General features: G+C 40.5%; 1 long non-coding RNA gene across 1 annotated transcript in view; it reads left to right on the forward strand.

Annotated features, from left to right (window-relative positions):
* Window positions 1–11,475, forward strand: part of LOC133985995 (uncharacterized) — a 254,447-nt gene extending 242,972 nt beyond the window's left edge. Inside the window, exon 3 of the long non-coding RNA XR_009925489.1 lies at window positions 11,416–11,475. This is a non-coding gene — a long non-coding RNA (uncharacterized LOC133985995). The remainder of the gene's footprint in view (window positions 1–11,415) is intronic.
* The last annotated feature ends 5,110 nt before the right edge of the window (window positions 11,476–16,585 follow it).

Here is a 16,585-nt window from a genome sequence, read left to right on the forward strand (position 1 = left end):
CAAAGAAATACATTTTTTTTAAATGGAGGAAAAAAAAGCAATGTCTCTTTAGAGAAATCATGACCTGGTTACTCAAAAATAATCCACAGACCTTGTCGTGAGCAGTTTTATAAAGGCACTATTTTCTACCAAAATACACCCCCCATAATAATGAATGGTTTACTTCGGTAGAAAATATTCCCTATGAAACAAGACATTGCTTTGACTTTGTATTGTATGTATTTCTTTGGTGCTCTGAGTGCTGCAAACCGAGTGCACGGCAGGTCCATTGTATTGTAGTGACAGGAGATCGCTCCAAAACTAGACAAATCACAAGCAATCTAGATGGATAGATACTGCTCCAGGTAATGGGGGGAAAATATTGTTTTGAATTTTGGGTGTATTGGCCCTTCAAGCAAGAGCCATGACTTAACACAGGGATTGTTTGCAGTATACAATAATTCATTTTTATTTGAAATGTACGTGGAAATTGTATTTAATTTGCAGTACACACATCACCTGTCTTTTAAGGACTGTACATTTAAATATTTACAAAGAAACAGTTTAAAAAAAATAATTTATATTGTCCAATTTTGAAAGCATCTGATAGCATCTTTATTGGTAGCATAAGACAACTTTCTTCTAAGTGAATCAGTTGTTAAAAAGTTTAGACCTTCTGGCAAACACTTATGGGAAGCCTTTGGCGTTGTGTGAGCAAACTCCTATTTTCACATGCAAAATAGTTGTTGGTAGCATTTGGCAAACTGTTATAGGAACGTGTGGTAAAAAGTGTGGTTTCTATTTTTTGCAGCAGTTTTTGGTGTTCTAGCGGACAGACGTTAACGCTAACGCCAGTATAGCTAGCACTAATAGTAGATTAGCACCAATTAAAATACATTTATAGCCAAAAGAAAGCCATCACAGTAATGTTAAATAACTTGTATTAAGATTGCATAGAGAAATTAAAATTTAACTGGAAGAAAACATGAATAGTTTCAGTCCTTTTAAGTACTGGTGCGTTTGTGCCCTCTTGTGGCCAAAATGAGTATTACAACTACCAACACAGAGAAAAAAAGCCTCACAAAAAAGTTTTTATTTTTTTTATTCTGCCAAAACTTTTTCCTTTTTTTTTGTCACAAATAAGAAAAGAAAAGAAATTGGATCTCCAGAAAACAAAGAGAAAGTAAAAAAAAAACTCACTTGCCTTTTGGGGCTTCCGTTACTTTCTCCTATTATAAAGTGCTGAATCATGTTTCCTGGACCAACAGCCAGAGATGAAACAGATTAAAAAAGATCTTCTGATCTGACTTCAGGTCAAGACAGAGCAAGATTATTATTCCTAAATTGGTAGAGTAGCTCGTTTCCTTTAAAGTATTATTTTTGGCTGTTAGCTGAAATCAAATAAAAACAGAAACTGCATTTTCATCTAAAAAAACCTAACAAAAATCTCTGAAACTCATATGTCTAACTGAGCATCTTGACTGGCTGCTGACACACACACACACACACACACACACACACACACACACACACACACACACACACACACACACACACACACACACACACACACACACACACACACACACACACACACACACTGCCATTGTCTCTTTTGTATTCTCGGCTCATTTCTCACCCCCCCACCACCAACCTCCTCCACTCTTTTTCTATTTTGTTTCACTCTCATTTTCCGTCCTTCACTGTGCTGTTATCTAATGGAGCTCCGCTGTGATGTGCAATGCTACGTGAGATGGCAGCAGAGCAGATAGGTGAAAGCCACTTTGTCATCACTAAAACCCACCTGCACTTCCAACATGCTCATTAGAATGTTTTCGCCTCTCTTTTGATCGCTCGCCCTGCTGTTTTTTGTGCAGCTCGACCCCCTCCACCACCCGCCGGTGCCCGAGCTTTGTTCCCCGAAATGTCAAATTGCCATCAGGTCGCTGACAAACGCTGACACTGATTACAGAGTGAAGGCCCTGGACAAACAGCTCAGGATGGGCAAGAGCGGGAAAAGTGACATGAGAAGGAAAAGGAGAAGTCCTCGCAACCTCTCCGCCTGTCAACCTGAGCCATTATTATCTAGCCACGGGTTGCCAGATCTGAGCTGAACCCACACATTTCAGCTCTTAATCTGATCTGAGAGCATCTGAGTGAAATTTATGTCATTATTTCCACCTGTGTAACCCAGACTCACACTGTAAACCTTTTACCCAGCAGGTGAGGGTTTGAATAAGACAACAGTTGTCATTGCTGCCAAGCCATTGAATAATAAGGAAAGTAGGAACCACTATCGCTGAGTGTGACACATTACTCAGTTCTCCTAAAAAAACATCAAAATTAATATAGTATCTACTCTGTGTTTATTTTGATCTGTACTTGAATATAATTATGATAACTAAGAAAAAACCCTACAGACAGCTGAAGTCCAGAAGTAGGATAACCTCATTAAAAATCACACTGACATTTATATTTATATCTCATCTAATAACTATAAAATCCAGCCTCGGTTGTCATGTCATGTGACTCGCTTCATATGTTTAGATAAGGAGGGAAGTTCCATCTAACCGTATTATCAATGTTTATTCAATATTTATGTTTATTAAGCAGCCTTTAATGAACATCGTCTACCATAAGCTTGAGATGTTTGTGGGCGAAATGTCACGGCTCGATGGAGTAGCGTTCATGAGTGAATGAAGAGGTGGCAGCAAATTCAGAAATGTCAGTAGTAACAGCAGCAAAAGCTACACGACAAAACAGAAGCAAAAATCTCATTCATTTTTCCATTAACAATTTTATGTGACTCATAGTTTGAGCACTACTAAAGCTAAATTCTCCCAGTTAAATCATCAGGACAAAAGATGAACATCTGTGTTAGAAAATATCAGTTTTTTGGGACCAGGTGCATAAAAATATAGGGGTAGAAGATCACTGAGCTTAAAATTTGATCTTTTCTTGCGACTAACAGCAGGTGGAATTTAAAAGATTGCGGTTTTGAGAAAACTACATTTACAATCTACACATACATTTTTTACATCTGGGTCACTTTTTGAGTAAATTCGGCAACTATTTTGCAACATTTCATTCAAGTCATGGATGTATTGTAAGAGCTGGATACCCAGTTATTGCACCCATTCAATCCTATGAGAATTGCTCATTTGGTGCAAAGTTTGCATTAAGCAGTCCACTGAATATGCTTAGTATTGTTTCTGTCCACTTAGCCCACAGACTTTACATTGTACACATGTAAAACCTTCATGGATCAAAAATTCATAATAACAAAGAGTCATAATGTCAACATCTGTTCTGCTTTTCACCTGCTGCTGGTACATTTCCATTCACCACACCCCTGCTCCACTCCTGTTAATCAGCCACACCCACTTCATCAGTTAACTCTGTTCACCTGGGCTTCATCAGTAATCACCTGGACTCTCAGCTACACCCTCTCATCCCTCTCACAGACACTTTTCTCTGCTGCAGTCAGGAAGGAGATACAGGAGCATTCGGACAAAGACTTCTAGATTACATAACAACTTTTTCCCATCTGCTGTCAGACTACTGAATGCACAACAATAATCACAATAATTATTGGCTGTCTGTTCCCTCCACTATGCAATATGCACTTACATTTTAAAACTAACTTAGCACTTATTTATGAACTATTCATGGAAAATTATTCATGTAGTGTCTTAATTTTAACTGACAATTTGAATGTTAATGATTGCACTCTCTTTTTGAGTGTTTTTGACTTGTGAAACAGTATTTCGATTTTGTGTACCAGCATAAGAATGACAATTGAAGTGAATTGAATTGATTGATTATCTGTATCACGCCAGTATATATACTCCTGTTGTCCACTCACTCTTTGCCAGATCGTCATTTGCATTTGCTTCCATGCCAGACCTTCCAGCACTGATTCACGGACTGATTCCCTGGTTTTGACCCTGCTTGCTTTTTACCTCCTCTCCTCGTGTCTTCCCCGGTAAACGCACCAGCTTTCAGTTCCTGTCTTTGATTATCGCCTGTTCCTGTGTGGCGTCCTCCGGCTTCGATCCTGTCAGGAGAGCCTTGAACTACCAGCTTGGTCAACCTCATGTCGGTGGGTGCTACTGGCATTGTCTTACCTGCTGCCAGCTCTGTCTTTGGTGACCCTGAGCCCAGCCTGCCCACCTACACATCCTGCTTTATACCTGTTCTGTTACCTTGCTATATATATAATAAAGATAATTTAAAACTGCTCCCTGGTTCTGTGCTGCTATTGGGTCCTACCACTTCCACACCCGTTACACATAATTGACCTTGTCTGCAATAATGCGAGTGACCATTGGGGAAAAATCAGCCATTGGGCTATCCAGGTCTTATAATACATCCAAGGTTCAACTTCATTATGCTCTGAGTTGCACCTCGGACTGGCTTCTTCTCCATAGCAACAGCAACTGAAACTCATGAGTATTGTATTTTTTAACCATCCCCAAAAATCACAGACAAAACTTTCTCAGAAACTAAGTTGAAATAATTGGAGTCCGGTGTTTCTGTGTTCAGTCATATTGACGAGATTGTTTAAAGAAAACTCTGAAATGTGGAAAAAATCACTTAAGAGAACCAGTGGACCTTCAGAAGGTGTGAATGTTTAACACTTATCATAAACTATCTGTGTGGGTGGACATAGGAACTCCAGTTCATGTTAGAGTATTAGCAGCTCATACAAATAGTAATTAATTTCAAAGACTTTGATATGATTTAGGTCACATAATATATATACACAGTAGATTTGAAAAACCTCGGAGGAAATGTTTTCACCTGTTGCTGTGAGTTTTGACAGTCTGATTAATTTCCATCAACACATATGTTAGCTGCACACCTTTTTATATTAAGAGCAAAGTATGTGATGTGTAAGAGCTTCTGGTGAGTCAGCAGGTGTTGATCTCACCATAAACAACATGTAACATCAAACAGTGCTTACCTTATAACGCTACTGGTGGCTAGTTAGAGTCAATTGTGCAATTAATGAAATAACAGCATTATGGAAGTAAAGCTATTTGAGTTTTCAGTCTTTCAACTTTTCATTCTTCCAGGTAGAGAGTGAAGCAGAGAGCGAAGGACATTCAGCAGCAGACGCATCGTGTCTCTGCAGAAAGAGCATTCAGCAGGGAGCGCAGTTTCCTTCTATTTTATTTCCTCAAATATGAGCCTGAATAAGGTCAGAGAATAACCTTTGAAGTAGTGCACTATAAACCACACAAGGGCTGACGGAGAGACAGAAAGAGAGAGAGAGAGAGGGAGAGAGAGTGTGTATATGTGTGTGTGTGTGTGTGTGTGCTGTGACATTTCCTTCATCCTCTAATTTGAAGGCGGTCCACTTTAAAGATATTGGAGGTGGAAGGACTCTGTGTTCCAGTGTTTTAGAAGAGTTTATCATCTGTTGACCTTCTCAGCCACAAAAGCCACAAACTAACAGAAAGGAAAGAAAGGGGGGAAAAAAAGGAAAAAGGCAACTGCTTTCTTTTGTGTTCAAATAAAGATGGTGTGTGTCACGCAGCAGCTTGTGATCAGAGCAAACCAACCTGTGCCCTGTACAAACAGTATGTCGGCTTTAATCTGAAGACGTTATCTTTCGGCTGATTGGTTGCTGTTGCCTTGCCGGTCGCACAGGTCTCTGCACACACAAAGTTTCATGACTCACAGTTTGGGGGCACTTCAAGGCTTTAGATGGACAATAAAACTCTACTACTCTGTGCTCACTAGTCTGGTTGAATAGTGAGGACAAAAGAAATGATCTAGTTCTTTGATTAAATGTCAAAGGCAAAGGTCTGTGTGCATAAAAACGAAGGGAGCCCTGAGATAAAAAGACCCCTGAGGTAAAAATCGGTTCAAAACATCCAAATAATTAAAACTGACGGCCAGTCAGCCAAGAGGAGACTTGTGTGCATACGTGAAGAGGAGTAAGTGACAAACTATGATCCCAAGTTAACTCATTTCAGCACACTCATTGTACAAATTGTATTATAATTGTTTATAGGGGAGCGTGTCTAGGCCATAGACTGTATATAAGAAATGGACGTAACATCCGTGACGTCACCCATTGGTTTGTGGAGTGCTTCTTGGAGGCCAATAGTTTTCGCATCTGAGCAGCACCATCTTGAAAATTTCCGGTGCATGCCGGGAAAAATAAAAACACTGATTCTACTTATATGGGCATCAGGAGGAGCATGAGGCGCCCTCCTGAACCTGTGAACCAATCAACCTGTCAATCACGACGTAGCCACGCCCTAATGCATACCCTGCTTTATCGTCACATATAAAATCAGGGAGGCCAAAATGTCCCAAATGAACATCATACTGCATTGAAGAAGGCTTTAAACTAGCGATTGAGACCATAAACACATTTTGAAAACGTTTACTGAGGTTAGAAATCAAGTGAGAAGTTGGTGAATTCTCCATTGACTTGTATAGAGACGGAAGTCCTTTTGACACCAAAACGGTCGCCCCCTGGTGGCCTTTTGATAGAATGCAGTTTTAAGTTACTTCCGCGTTGGCCTCATTTCAGAGGACCGGAACTCCCCGCCTGGTCTAGGCCCTATATTTCAGGAACACCTTGACAGAATTGCTTCAAATTTGGTAAAGGGGGGGACAAACCCATTATGTGCATTAGGGAATGGCCATACCTGTGATACCTGGAACATAAGGCTTAAGTTTGACGGGAGGAATGAGGGAACATAAAGATGACCCCATTTATAGCTGTTTAGCCAATCCATCATTAGAGAAGTAATAAGTAAGAAGTAAGTAATGCCCTATTCATGTCATATTGTAGTTACTGTCATTACTACTTTCTGACTTATAATAGGCATTCAAGTCAACCTTAAAGCCATAAATACGACTGAAAGCACTTAATGTGGAAGTACCTGAAAACCAAGCAAACATTGATGCGTCACATCAGTCGAAGTCCATCATTAAATGTGACTAAACACACACACAAAAAACATCTTCCAGCAATTTCATGTCTGTGTTTTTGTATGTGTTTTTGTTTGTTTAAGAGGGTGTGTATGAATAGAAGTGTAAAATAAATAAGGCATATGATGATTTTTTTGCAGCATTTATCGACTGCAGACTGTGTACACAAAAGCTCTCAGACTCTGATTCTTCTTTAATTGGTTTTGCCTTGTAAACAAATATCCTCGGATAAAAGCGCCATATAAATGCAGCCATTGTGGTCGAAGTCTGGTAGAATACTTTGAGTAGTAAAATAATCCCCTTTATAGTGATACAAATAAATAAATAAATAAATACACTATATGCACTCACCAGAAACATATAAGCATTTGCAGAGAATGATCAATTATGTCTTCCAAGACCTAAAACAGATTATTTGAAAGATGTACAGGACTTATTCAGACTGCAATCTTTTACTCACACACATTTGTAAGGCAAAAAACAACTGTAGTTAATATGGTGTAACAGCAGAAGCTAAAGGGAAGCCCCTTAACTCAAAATGATCTTGCATAGGTTGGAGACCTTGCTGGAGATGGAGCCTAGGCATCTAGTTTCCTCCTATTCCAGTTGGTGTGTGAAGCTATAGGTTAAACATGTTTTGGACATGATGATGATGATGATGATGATGATGATGATGATGATGATGATGATGATGATGATGATGATGATGATGATGATGATGATGATGATGTTGATGAAACTTAAATTAAAACTGTAAGAGGATTTTCCAAAATGGGATTGCCACCTTCAAATTTAAAAGACGGGTTCAAGAAGTCACTGAAACCTTTTTTTCTTGCTGTAATCATTCCTCCTGTTCATCCCTTCATAATGCACTTACAATGTAAGTGATGGAGGACAAAATCCACAAACCTGTGCAAAAATGCATTTAAAAGTTTAATCTGAAGCTAATATGAAGCTTCAGTCGTCCAAATGAGTCAAATCTTCATCTCTTATGTTTCAGCGTTACAGTGTTTTTATTAGCAAAGTCTTTTTGTTACTATACTTCCACCACAGCTCAACAGGGAAACACTAAGAGGGAATCTGATGCTAAAAAGACTGTAAATGTGTCAGATATCACTTGATATGACTAACTCACACTGATGAAGCTCAATAGAAGCTGATCATCTACTTTATAATGACTGTGTGGACACACTACAGGATTTCAGCCTCCATCACTTTACATTGAAAGCACATTTGAAGATATTTTAATAGTCAGTATGAACAGGAGGAATGATTACAGCGAGAAAAATCCTCTTTCACTCTTCATCTTGACTGCAGTTTTAAGGCACATTAGAAAAATAGTGAACCCGCCCTTTAAACGTTTCAACTTCCCTTGTCATAAAAACTCATTTCCTCAGCTTGCATCAGGGCGCAGCGGCCTCCGTCATCGCTCAGACAAATGGCGTCGCAATTTTCTTTTCACCTGTTTTTGTTTCTTTTCTGAGTTGTGACACCGTTAAGCTATCTGCTCAGTCCAGGTTTCCCACCTCTCACTTTGTCTCTCTTTGCCATTAAGTAGCTGGCTAGTCCTGTGACACTCCAATCCAAAACGTATCTTGCCTGTGACTCGTGACTCGTGACTCGTTGACGCTCTGAGGTTTGTTTATCATGTTTTTATTTTCAGAATAGAAATGCATTTGTTTGCATCTGTTCCCTCCAGAAGGGGGAAAGGGGATGACAGATGTCGCCATGTTGGCTCTAGTTGTTCCTGATCAGCCACCGGCGATGCCATGACTCCCATCCATCAGAGCAGGTCGGTCGCTGTCTTGTCACACACACACACACACACACACACACACACACACACACACACACACACACACACACACACACACACACACACACACACACACACACACACACAGTATGTATACATACATAGAGAAGACAAGTATGACAAGTATTCATATGTGTGTACGCACAAAAATACACACCATTTGAGTACACACAGAGACAGACAGGATATGAGTATACACACACACACACACACACACACACACACACACACACACACACACATATACACAAACCATGGGGAGTAAATGGGCTGCAGTTGCCATAGAAACACTTGAGTCCCACAACATCCATTCCAGAGAGCCTTCAGAGAAAAAAGAAGTGTTTGTCTCATTTTTCAGATGTGTGTGTATCTCAACATAAAGAGTCACAAACACACACACACACACACACACACACACACACACACACACACACACACACACACACACACACACACACACACACACACTGAGAGCCTGTGTGTGTGTGTGTGTGTGTGTGTGACTGAGCATGAGTGTGCGGTGGATCCCCCTCTGTGATCACAAAGAGCAGCTCTCATCCCTGAGAATCCCATTTCACGGCCTGGCTTAGCGATGCTGGTGTGTTATTGTGTGTGTGTGTGTGTGTGTGTGTGTGTGTTAGTGGTAGGCTGCTGCCCATACAGGTTGGGATTATTTCAAATAAGATGTGAAATTCCTTCAACACACCAATTGGAAGATACAGTATGAAGCTTCTTATGTACTTCATATATTTTTTAATTTATTTATGTTTTTATGTTTCAGATTAACATTTCCAACGAGCCTGTCCTCCTGAGAGAAATGTGAGTGCCCCAAAACAGCGTATGTAGGGAGCCAAAGAGGAAATCAGCTGATGTTATTATAGAGTGACAAAGTCGGCATGGAGAGGAGGTCAATGTGGATCGGTTGAACTTTGAACCAGGATAATGTTCCTCATTTCCTTTTTCCAGACGTGGGTCAAATCTGGTCTTTAAAAACCATGAACACAAAATGTTGTCTGACCATAAGGAAACAATTAATCAATCTTTATTTGTATAGCGCCAAATCACAACAAAGTTATCTCAAGGCACTTTACACATAGAGCAGGTTCTAAACCGTACTCTTCAAGTTTTAATTTATAAAGAGACCCAACATTCCCACATGAGCAAGCATTTAGCGACAATGGCAAGAAAAAACTCCCTTTTAACAGGAAGAAACCTCAGGCAGAACCAGGCTCAAAGTGGGCGGCCATCTGCCTCGACCGGTTGGGGTAGAGGGGAGAGAGAGGAAGAATAGGAGAGAGAGAGAGTAGCACATTGAAAGGAAACAATTAATTTAATTTAATTAATAATTAAACCACAATCTTTACCTAATCAATGTTTTGTTGTGCCTTAACCTAATCAGACCTTAGTTGATTGATTTTGATCGTCTTTTAAAAACATTATAGGAATTCAATACTAAATCAGTGGAGCATTTTTTAAAAAGATGATACACTATGCATATTTCCAGGTCTATGTTTAATCTGGGGCTCTACTGGAATAACATTGCATTATTTATAATTCATAAAACTTCTTATTAAACGCCTTATTTATCTTATTCTGGTCTTTTATGCAGCTCCTCAGTTCAGCCTCTGTCAGAAACAGGCTGTTTTAGCTCCTGTCCCTTTAATGAGCCTACTCTGTTCTGATTGGTCAATGGTAACGTCTCAAATACATCTGAACAGCAGCTCTGGGGTTAGACTTGCAGGGAGCGTTGGACCTTTGGATCATGTTTAACATCAACATCTGACATTATAACAGTATAAAAATAACATTAAGTCATAAAAAAGCACAATACGCCCCCTTTAAAATCAATAAAATTTACTTTAAAAGAAAAAAAAAATCAATAGAAAAGTAATCAGTTGCCAAGTAGCCAATACACAGGGTGCAACAGGTTGTAGTCTCACATTATTTACAAGGAGCATTTATAACACACCGCTAACTCTCACAGGCAGGGAGTTCAGTGAAAAGAATAACCCATAATAATTCATACAAGGTATCATCATGGGGTTAGCAATAAGGTGGAAACAGGTGGATGTGGAGCCTGAGGGAAGTTATGCTTCTCATGCACAAGAGGGGATGAAGAGTGGAGTACATGGTGATAAATGCTGAAAAACACACAAAGTGACAAATGCATTAAGAATACCTTAAAGAAGCAGACACAGAATATACAGTACATGTCAATATGAGGAGATATTTCTTTCTAATTCTACTCTGAGGATATTTTAACCCTCCTGTTGTCCTCGAGTTAAGGAAGGAAGGGAGGAAGGAAAGGAAGGAGGAAGGAAGGATGGAAGAAAGGAAGAAGGAAGGAAAAGAGGGAGGAAGGAAGGAAGAAAGGGAGCAAGAAGGAAAGGAGGAAGGAAGAATGAAGGAAAAGAGAGAGGAAGGAAGGAAGGAAAGAAGAAAGGAGGGAGGAAAGAGAGAAGGAGGGAGGGAGGGAAAAAGGAAAAGAGGAAGGGAGGAAGGAAGCTAAGGGGGAGGAAAGAAAGAGAGAAGGAGGGAGGGAGGAAAGAAAGGAGGGAGGAAAGAAAGAGAGAAAGAGGGAGGGACGAAAGAAGGAAGAGGGGAAGGAAAGGAAGGAAGGAAGGAAGGAAGGAAGGAAGGAAGGAAGGAGGGAGGGTAGAACGAAGGATAGAAGGAAGGGAGGAAAGAGAGAGGAAGGAAAGAAAGAGAGAAGGAGGGAGGAAGGACAGACGGAAGGAAGGAAGGGAGGAAAGAAGGAACAGTCAAAACAGACGGGGTCAATTTGACCCGGGAGGACGACACGAAAGTTAAGGGGAATCCTAAAGATCTGGTGCAGATTTATGAGTTTGACGTATTTAAATCCAATGTTTTAATATTACAGCTACAAACAATATAAACATAACAGCAAAGAAATGAGTTATCCTTCCAAAAAAATGTACTTGAACAGAATGGATTTACATCGGAAACAACCGACTTGTTTTAAGAAAACATTTTTCAGATCAGAGTCTCAGTCGGAACGAGCGGCCGGTTTTAGATGGAGATTTTCACACAGCAATTATAGGTTTGCTGTGAAGGCTGGATTGCTTTCAAAAGCTCTTTTCTCTCAGGCTGAAATTTAAATGTTTAAAAAAAAGAAAAGAAAAGAGGAAAGTCAGACACTGATGAGCTCCATCTGACTCTGTATCCTCTCTTTTGTTTCTCAGTGGAACAAAAAAAAAAAGAAAGATTTCGATTGAGAGAAGCTGGCAGACTGTATTACAGCAGCACAGTGATAATATGCAGGTCCTGGATCAATTGTAGAGCGGGCAAAGGTCAGAGGTCAGAGCACCCAGACGATAGCAGGAGCTCAGAGTGATGGAAGATGGAAGATGAAGGAATAAAAAAAGGGAAACACAGAGCAGAGAGGAGGGAGAACTGTGAATGAGAGTGAAGCAGTTCGAGGCTTTAAACAGACAAATCCTCCACGCGGAGCAGATAAAGAAGACAAAGTGAGGGAAGAAAGGATGTTTCTCTCAAACTGAATCCAACCAGAGTGGCTTTTGCCGCCGCCGCCGCCGCCGCTTCAGAATACCAATCAGAATTTTTTTCCCGTGCATCGTGCAGAGATTCATTCGCCGTCTCCGGGTTTGAAGATGAACGACCCCGAGGAGCCGAGTTTATCTGACGGATCAGGAGCTGCTACAATACAGAACAACAATGAGCTGCACTTACTGTAGCGCCGCGCCTCCGAACCTGCAACCTCTAACCTGTAAGACACTCTGGATGAGCTGGGTAAGACATGGATTTTGTTTCAGGTTGCCCTTTTATACCTTATATAATCTGACGAAATCCATCATGCTGCTGCCTTTCTTTATGTGAGAGCTACTGGAGTTTAAACCTGATTCAAGCTTGGATAGCACTGCTTAATCAATCAATCCATCAATCAATCAAACTGCCATACAGGTGGACGCAATTCAGAGCTTTACGGATGACAGAAAACCATTTGAGATTAAAGCACACAATAAAAATGACAAAAATCTAATAAAAATATAAAATATACACACAATATTAGTAATAATAAGAACTGACATACAATATATAACAAAACTGAATACAGCCCTGTTTAAAATCAGAAAAATGTTCATGTTAATTACAATAACTGTAGAATTTTTTAGGGTGGAGTGTAATATATTTCATTTATTCATTCATTCCTTTGTCCAACCTCTTATACTTTAAAGCAGGGGTGTTAAACATGCGGCTTGTGGACCAAAACCGGCACGCAAAGGGGCCCAATCCGGCCCTCTGGATAACTTTGCACAGTGTGAAAATGGCAAGAAAGTAATTCCAATTTTTCCAACTTGAGATAATTGCTCTTGAAACCTGAATAAAATTGCAAGTCATTTTATCAATATATCTTACCAGGTTACCCCTAGATGGTTTATTATAGTAACGTTTGAATTTGTGTTATATATATATTATTTATAGGTGATTATATGATGTATGTGGCCCATTAACTAAAATTAGTTTGACACCCCTGCTTTAGAGGGTTGCAGGGGGGCTGCAGCCAATCCAAGCTGACATTGGGCGAGAGGTGGAGTACACAGGGCTAACATATAGTCAACGAACAACAACCATTCACACTCACATTCACACCTACGGGCAATTTAGAGAAACCAATTAACCCCAAGTACCTGGAGAGAACCCATGCACGTACAGGGAGAACATGCAAACTCCATATATATTTAAAAATATTACTACTAATAATAACTGACATAGAGTATATATAACACACGAGAATACACCCCTGTTTATTTATTGCAGTATTTTTAAGGTGGAGTGTAACATATTTGATCTTATGTAAAACTAACATGTTACATAGACTACATTCGGAAAAATACAGGCTTCAAAGTAGCAACTACCAACCTCAAAGCAACAGCAGTGAATACCTGTGACTTCCAATTAAAGAGTCACTTCCTGAACAGGGTTGACAAAGAACCTGTGAATGCCACTTCTTATTTTTGTCCTGGGTTTTTGTCTCATCGTGCAGCAGCTTGTAAGAAGTAAGAAACCAAATCGTTGAGACTTTATAAATAAGTGAGATCATCACCAGGCTACTGAGCAGAAGCCAAAACACAGCTGCAGCAGTTGTTAGGAGGTAAAGGACGACACACATACGAGCAATAACACAAGGTGCAGTGGCCATCCTCGAAGAAATAACGGCACACACCATTTGCTGTTTATCCGGGCGAGTGCTCCTGACTCGACACGAGGATTATCCGTGGAAATTGGTGTTTCAGTGACTGCTCAGACAGTGTGAGAGGACATTACATGAAGTCAACCTCTACTGACGATGTCCAAAAAGGAAAATTGCTCACCAAACGGCACAAAACTGCAAGATTAAACTTTGGCAAAGTACATGAAAAGAAGCGTGATGAATACTGGCGGGGTAATCTTTGGTCAGATGACACCAAAGTTAATACATTTGTTTGGATTAGATGGAGTCCAGCATGTTTGGTGTTTGGTGTAGACCTGACCAAGACTACTGCAGTGACATTAACAGAAAATATCCAAATCTAATTCATATTAAACTGATATGAAATTAACTTTGGATACAGTATTTCGGTCCCCAGAAGGTTTGGGCTTGGAACAAAATGTCAACTTCACACCAAAGTGCAAATACTGAACTTCTGTTTAAAAAGTAAACTGTGATTTTTCTTCACAAAGTTGTAACTTACTGTGTTTGTGATTCAGGAGTTAAACTAAAAAGACCCTCACAGGACGCTGTCAAGCAATATTTCACAAAGTTTGGTGTTACTTTCACTTACAAAAGATCACACCAACTTATTTATGAGTTTAAAGAGTTATTGCAACAATGATTGAGGGCTGAAGGGTTGGGGATCAGGGTGCAGGTTGTATGGATGGAGGCGTGGGATGCTGTACTGGTCTCATGGTGGTTACGGAGAAGGAACCAGTGTGCCGTCTCTTCTTTTTCTCCTGGATGGAGCTCCAGTGGTTCCTGAAGTCAAATGAAAGAGAGAATATTAGAAAAGGGTTTGGGAAGGAGGGATGTGAGAACTGAGAGAAAGGGGAGAGGAGTGGATAAGATGTGACTCAAGTACTTCTTGTGTGGAAGTAAGTGAGGTATGAGGAGTGGTCTTTGTTCCCAAACTTAGTTAACCCTCCTGTTGTCCTCGAGTCAAGGAAGGAAGGGAAGAAGAAGGAAGGAAGGAAGGAAGGAAGGAAGGAAGGAAGGAAGGAAGGAAGGAAGGAAAGAAGGAAGGAAGAAAGGAAGGAACGAAGGAAGGAAGGAAGGAAGGAAAGGAGGAGGAAGAAGGAAGGAAAGGAGGGAGGAAGGAAGGATGGAAGGAAGGAAAGGAGGAAGGAAGGATAGAAGGGAGGAAGAAGGAAGGAAGGAAGGAAGGAAGGAAGGAAGGAAGGAAGGAAGGAAAGGAGGAGGAAGGAAGGAAGGGAGGTAGAAGGAAGGAAAGGAAGGGAAGGAAGGAAGGGAGGAAGGAAAGGAGGGATGAAGGAAGGATGTAAGGGAGAAAGAAGGAAGGAAAGGAGGAAGAAATGATGGAAGAGAAGAAGGAAGGAAGGAAAGGAAGGAAGGGAGGAAAGAGAGAGGAAGGAAAGAAAGACAGAAGGAGGGAAGGAGGAACAGCCAAAAAGACGGGGTCAATTTGACCCGGGAGGACGACACGAAGATTATAAACCTTAATTGATTATGATATCTGGCTTGTTGGGACAATTTAGCTGAAGTTAGCCCAGGTGAGCAGCACTCAGTTCTCCCAGTAAGCTGATGGGAGCCGTTGTGTTTCAGGTTACCTAGTTTATTAAGTGACTGTGCAGAACATGAGGGGATCTTATCAACATGTGAACTCTCTACAGGTCGCTCCTAATCCCCTTGTATCCACCAATCATGGGATTCTCCCCTGATGTGTTTCCTGTCAACACATGAATCACAACATAGCTGTACTAGAAGTAAGGATGCACACTTGTACATCCTTGACAGATGCTGTTGACCATTAGATGCATCGCTGGCCTTCAAACCGGCTCCAATACAAACCACCTCGCTATGTCTATATCTATATACAGACTACATACAAGCTTTTAACCCTTACATACTGTTCAGGGTCACATTTGGCCCATTTTTTTTTATATTTGAGAGCTGTAAAAACACCATATACACATTGCCTTTAGTCTGACTTTTCCTATTGTGACACACAGTATACAACAATGGAAATAAAATGCAACTTTTTAAAATGTTTGTGCAGCTGATACACATTTTTATATATGCAAATGTACAAATTTTAACATGTGTTTGTTTAACCCTCCTGTTGTCCTCGAGTCAAGGAAGGAAGGAAGGAAGGAAAGATGGAAGGAATGAAGGAAAGATGGAAGGAAGGAAGGAGGGAGGGAAGGTAGGAAAGAAAGGAAGAAGGATGGATGGAAGGAAGGAAGGAAGAAAAGGAGGGAGGGAGGAAGGAAGGGAGGAAGGAAGGGAGGAAAGGAAAGAAGGAAGGAAGGAAGGAAGGAAGGAAGAAAATGAGGGAGCGAGGAAGGAAGGGAGGAAAGGAAAGAAGGAAGGGAGGAAGGATGGAAGTAAGGAAGGAAGGAAGAAGGAAGGAAAGGAGAGAGGAAGGTAGAAAGGAAGGAAGGAGGGAAAGAAGGAAGGAAGGAAGGAAGGAAGGAAGGAAAGAAGGAAGGAAGGAGGGAGGAAAGACGGACAGACGGAAGGAAGGAAGGGAGGAAAGAAGGAACAGTCAAAACAGACGGTGTCAATTTGACCCGGGAGGACGACACAAAGGTTAAAAAAAAATAAAAAATCAGCATTAACACATATTCTATCAAATGTTC

This window comes from Scomber scombrus, chromosome 9 (genome assembly GCF_963691925.1).
Source record: "Scomber scombrus chromosome 9, fScoSco1.1, whole genome shotgun sequence".
NCBI lineage: Eukaryota > Metazoa > Chordata > Actinopteri > Scombriformes > Scombridae > Scomber > Scomber scombrus.